A 6,017-nucleotide genomic window follows, 5' to 3' on the forward strand; every position below is an offset into this window, starting at 1 on the left:
CCCCCCCCCCCCCGCCTTCCTATTCTACCTACATTGCTTGAAACTTCCAGGCTTTATGCTGCTTTAGCCCTTAATATTCCATGCCACGGTATCTCTTACAGTTCTTGCTTGAGCCCCATAACAATCAGATTTTCACTCTGTTCTAGGAGGGCTCCATTCTTCTTGTTGACCACATATAAAAGAAATATTTATTTTTCTAAAGCTAATTGCCTTTTATGCCATAACTTTGTTGTGTTATTATGCAAAAAGATCTCCTTTTAACCATGGAATGAGGAGGATGGATAAATAGAAAGGCTAGCTCTTCTTGCAACAATAGCATTTTAATTCCCTGTCCTACTTTAGTTAAACTCTTTGAACTTCCATTTCTGAAGGCTTGCTTTGAATTCTTCTACCCAGTGCCAATGAAACAAATACATTAATAAAATGACAAAAGCAGATTTTTTTTTAAGAAAGACATTGGCACTTGTCTATATATCTAGTCAGAACTCACCTTAAAGTTACTATGTCATCCACAACTTTAAGAGCATTTTCACCCATCCCCATAACAGTTGCTAAATATAAGCATAAAATGAAAGAGAAGGAATATAAGCCATAGCAATGATGTTTCCTCAGCTTCTTTATATAACATAATTTCTGGGAATTCTATAGTCTTCTGAAGATTTAATAATAGTATTAATGAAGAGCATTGCTGATCAGAATATACCCTAAACCTCAATAGAATTTTAATCTCCTCATTCACCTACTCCAGTACCTTCCCCAACTAAATTTCTGATTTAGAGTATAAAAACTATTATTTTGTTATTTTCTCTATAAAACGCCTCTCTTGACTGATCAAGAAAAATAAGAAAGTAAATATTTTGTACATAACAATAGTTTGAGATATCACCAACTACTAAGAAATTCTCTCTATTGGAATCATTACTTTGGTAGTAGAAGAAACATAAAAACAAAATATTGCTATAATTTGTCTTTGAGTCCCCAACATTACATGTTTCTTATGCAGAGACACTTCCTGACCTATCCAATGCTTAAAACAAATGAAATTTAATGTTAAAAATTGGTCAAGAAGTTTAACGTCCTCTCACTTTGTAAATTCTTTCTCTATGTGTGCCTTTGACTTAATACTGTGCATTTACCTGACGGTAGAGGAGAATCAAATTCAAATATATTTCATGGCAGGACTGCCAATACAATAAAATTTAATGGCTATTTTTAAAGTTTTGGGTATAAGTCATTCTGGAAAAATATTTTAATTTATTTTTCAAGTTTCTATAAGACAGAGGAAAAACCCAGCCTGTCCTCAAAAATCAAACAAAACAGTTTAAGAGGCAGAGCACTTGTTATTTGACCGAAAAATCCTCAGATTTCTACCAGAGTCAAGATAGAAAGATCAATTCAGCTTTTTAAAGAAGCAATGACTCAGAAAACCAATCGCATCAGGACAGGGCCTGCTATTTATGCTGCTTAGATTTTACAAGGTGCTATTAGGTACACTTAGAGTTGATTGGCTTATAAATTTAAAAAAAAATCCATTTTGTGTCTCAAGAAAAGGAGGTATTTCTTTGAGTTCTAGAAGGCTCTCTCCTGGACAGAGAAATGAGAAAATTATACTCCAGTTCTTCATCTCTTTTTCTACTCCCAACTTTGCTTCTTTCTTAAGTTTTCTTCTTCACCCAGGAAAAGATAATTTGATTTATCACTACTAGTCTTAAGTTTTAAGAGACTTATAAAGCAAGGTCTCCTTTTCACTGTTGTCACTGTTAAATAGAGCTTTTCTATATGTGTGTGGCTCCATTTTGCTGAAGTGTATATGAAATGTTTCTTCTACTGCAGTTGAATGTTCTACCATCCAGGATAAATGTCTGATTGTAAGACTAAAATCAGGCATTAACCCTGAGTGTCTGCAGTATAAATATAGTGGAAATGTATATGTATCCCAAATTTTTTGCCCAAAACAAAGAAAATTTTAGTTAGAGAAACAATGTAAGGTGGGGTTTAAAGCTCAAGTTTTGAAATCAGAAACACTTAGATTTAAATGTTTTATTCTACATTATTAGCCTAAGGTTCTTCATCTTAGCAATATAGATATTAATACAAATTTCATAGTATTGTTGAGATAAATTGATTAACTAACAAATGTAAAATGCTGAAGATTCTGTTGGCACATAAGCTTTTCGATAAATGCTATATGTTCAACACAAGCTGTCTGAGACCTCATTCTTTCATCTGGATGGGGCAAGATGTCACCTGATGGAGCTGTCAGGTGCTTCCAAGGCCCATCCTGCTCTGTTTTCATTTAGCAGTCCAGGCTCCCTTTGTCACTGGACCTGAGCCTTCACCCAAATCTTAACCTGCATGGGCCACCTTCCCTGCTGAGATGTTAGGGCTGTTTCTACCAGTTTAGCAACCCTTCACCAGCTCTCAGACTCTGCTGTTCTCAAGCCTTGGTCAGCTCTCTGGACACCTGCAGTGAAGGCACTTTTCAGCAGTCCAATCTGAAAACCAGATTCACATTTCCATCATTTCAGGTCATCAACCACAGAAGTTTCTATCTGGTTACAATCTCAGTATCCCTCCTTATTCTCCCATCACAGTATTGTCCTACATGGCTCTTCATGCCCTGAATGGCTCTTTATGCCTTGCACTCAATTACTATCTTTCAAGTATTGCTATTGCACTGGCTGAAAACACATATAACCCTATCTTTTTTTTCACTACCATTTATAGATTCCTGAACTCTCTTTCGTGTGTATTAAAAATATAAATATTGGATCTTTCTATATATGGAACTTGAGTATAAAGATAGATTGGAAAACAGTTCCTAAGGATTTCCCCCTCCTGAGTACTTTCAATTTCCATGTGAGTGACCAATTTGATAAACTAGATTTACTATTTCTTAAACTCTTCTACTCCATTCATCCTCACCTATGTTTGCACACTAGCTGGAACCTAAATTTTCTCATTACCTTTTCCTAGCATTCTTTCTATTACACAAAGTTGCATGTGTCTAATACTAGTGATTGATTAACTAAACGAGATCATATATGTTGAGCAACTAGCTCTCTGTCTGGCATGTTAAACAGTACCTATTAAAAGATAATCACTTACCCTCCATTCTCAGTTTTGATAGACAAAGTTAGGAATATGGTTCTTTCCCCCCTCACACAGCTTTAAAATATATGTTGAAATGACACTAGTTAGATTGTCATAAATCATGTAGGAAATTGTAAATTTGTCAGTGAAAATAACATATTATATTCAAAGCAGAACAATTGTTTATCATTTACATATATAAGGCATATGTCTGTGTTTCTTTTCCTTTGTGAGAGTAATTTCCTTATTTTTCAAAATGTCTGATTATGCAAAAGTTTCAAGAAAAACACTCACATTGACCTTTAAAAACTTAATAAGAGTCATTCTTGGAGATTGGATAAGGTGTTTAAATTGTGATATGTGTTGCTTTGTTTCTTTGCTGTTTTAAAATAAAAACTAATTTATAGCCTTTGTTTCTAGAATTAGTTAAAATTATCCTTAGAAGATTAAAATGACTCTGTTCCCAAGCAGTGACAAGATGGTCTTCAAAATTAAAGATCTGTACCAATAGCAGTTGTCTATTTTTCCCAAATATCTTTCAGTAGAAGACTATAAAGAATATTGCAAAAAGGAAAATACCTAATTTCTCCTCTCTGATGTAATCTTAATTTTCATATAAAGAGCACTAATATGACTCTTAGTATCACCTCAAGAGAGTTCTCATCGTGTCTTTCATGGAAAAATAAATGTCAGTTGTACTCACCCTAGAATTATATTATTTTTGGCTCCCTTCATTAACTAACTCTGAAATATTTATTGATGTGGTATTGTAGAACAAATTGCTTAAACTAGGGAAAATGTTAGCAAATTGGAAATTCCCAACATATTGCAATATGTTTCAATGCCTAACCAAGACTTGTTTGAAATTCGTTTTATTATGATTTGCTTTTATGTTCTTGTTTTCTGTTCATCCCCTGTGAGCAAATTGACATTTCTCAGCCATTGGAAGGCCTTTCTTCTGCTCATGCTCAAAGCATGAGAAGAAAACAATGAGCAATTTACCACTCTTTTTGCTTTTGCCTCCTAACAAAATGTCAGAATGTACTCGCCTTTTTTTTTTTAGAAGTTTCTGCTTGCTAACTTTCTACTTAAATGCCACATGGTCTTTGATCTCTGTATAACCAGGTTAATATAATGGTTTATATTCAGTGGAATAAATTGACTGCTCACAGTTGACTTCTAAGGACATGAACTCAGGAATTGATGTTAGATTTGCCATATCTCCTCCCTCCCGATTACTTTGTCCTTTGTACACATCTTTCACTACCATAAATGATCTCTAAAATCTGTTTTAATATAGTACCTTTGTTATATGTTTATTTCAATATATTTGGTTTGTTTATGGCTATTAAGAAACTATACGTTAATAAATCCAATAAAGTCAAATGGGTGATTTTTCTTATCAGATAACAAAAGTGAAATAAGTAACTAGCTTTATCATTTTAATTATTTATTGTTACAAATTGCAAGTTCTACATTCTACTTGGGCAGTTAACACTTGTCAGGAAATATTAAAATCCATATTACAATAAATTCTTAACATTAAATATATATTGAATAGTAATAAAATATTCAGTGGAAACACATACAAGGACAACTCTTGCCTGTTTTTCTGCACTGTTTACATTTTTCTGTAGTGCCTAAAACGTCAGGTAACTTATCTGAACTTAATTTCTCACAGATAATGCATGAAGAAAAATTCTATATCAGCCTCCAAGGGATAAACACAAGATTGAGAGAATATATATTTCTCTAGTACCTAGAAGTAACTGAGCAAAATTTCCTTATTTTTCTTCTTCTTTAGTTCAGATTTATTTGAAAGAAGAATTGATCTAACATAGTGAAAAGAGTTATGTGAAAGATATTCTTCTTTATGATATTAGCTACTATTAATTCATCATATGTTACTTCTACGATATATGTATAATCATTGTATTGACATTCCCACCAGATGGCAATATTAAGATTTATGCAGTTATCTGATGGATTACAGATATGTATATATATATTAGAGAAAGTATTGCTGAACAAACTTGAGATATCTGTTGATAAAATTTATTTCAATCACCCTTTCTCTGTTGAGTTACCAAATATTTATACCATATTTAAAAATTATGTTTGACATTAACTTCAAAGAATGTGATGGTTGTCATAGTAAGTAAGTAATTTAATGGCATTGTTACTGGTAGTTAGGAAAGACTCGTTTGAGCTTTCTAACTCTTGAAAGTATTATGAAATGCTGAATAATATAAGATTTACCTGCTGTCTTATAATAATTAATAAAATCAAACCATATAAGTTTATTAGAGTTTGCTTTGTAAGAATGTCAGAATAGGTGAATATGGAAAAAAAGCTCTGTGAGACTTATATTTAGAGGGATTTTATATATTTTGAAAAAGTGGGATGTAAGGAAAAAGAGGATTACTTATATTACACAAAAAAGATGTGAAGAAACACACACAAAACAAACAACAGAAAATTGGCTGGCTGTTCAAGTCTTTGCACTGGCATTCTACCCAAAGTCTATTTCTCTGGCCAGCAAAAGAATTCCCCAAGTAGTTTAAGTAAAAATAATACAGCTTTTGTTTCTTTGCTTGCCACATTTTTTAACGGCTTGTGTTTAGTAGGCAACTGTTCTCTAGATAAAAAAATAATATTTATACCAGTTCTTCTCCAAGTGTGGATCTGCAGACTGGCATTGGTGTACAAACTCTTTGCTACTAGTCAGTGACAAAGTCAGTGACTAGCAGAGATCTAGAGTAAGCATTCATACCAGTTTGGCAAGGTAATTTTTGTCTATTGAATCTGAGGGTTTTTAAAAAATGGAAGTTAGATTTTGTATTTCTCTTTTTACCTTTTGTTTTTGTAGTAATTGATTTTTAATGTATTTTACAAAAATATCACTCCAGAATGGATTGGAAAAG

This window comes from Myotis davidii, unplaced genomic scaffold (assembly GCF_000327345.1).
Source record: "Myotis davidii unplaced genomic scaffold, ASM32734v1 scaffold191, whole genome shotgun sequence".
NCBI lineage: Eukaryota > Metazoa > Chordata > Mammalia > Chiroptera > Vespertilionidae > Myotis > Myotis davidii.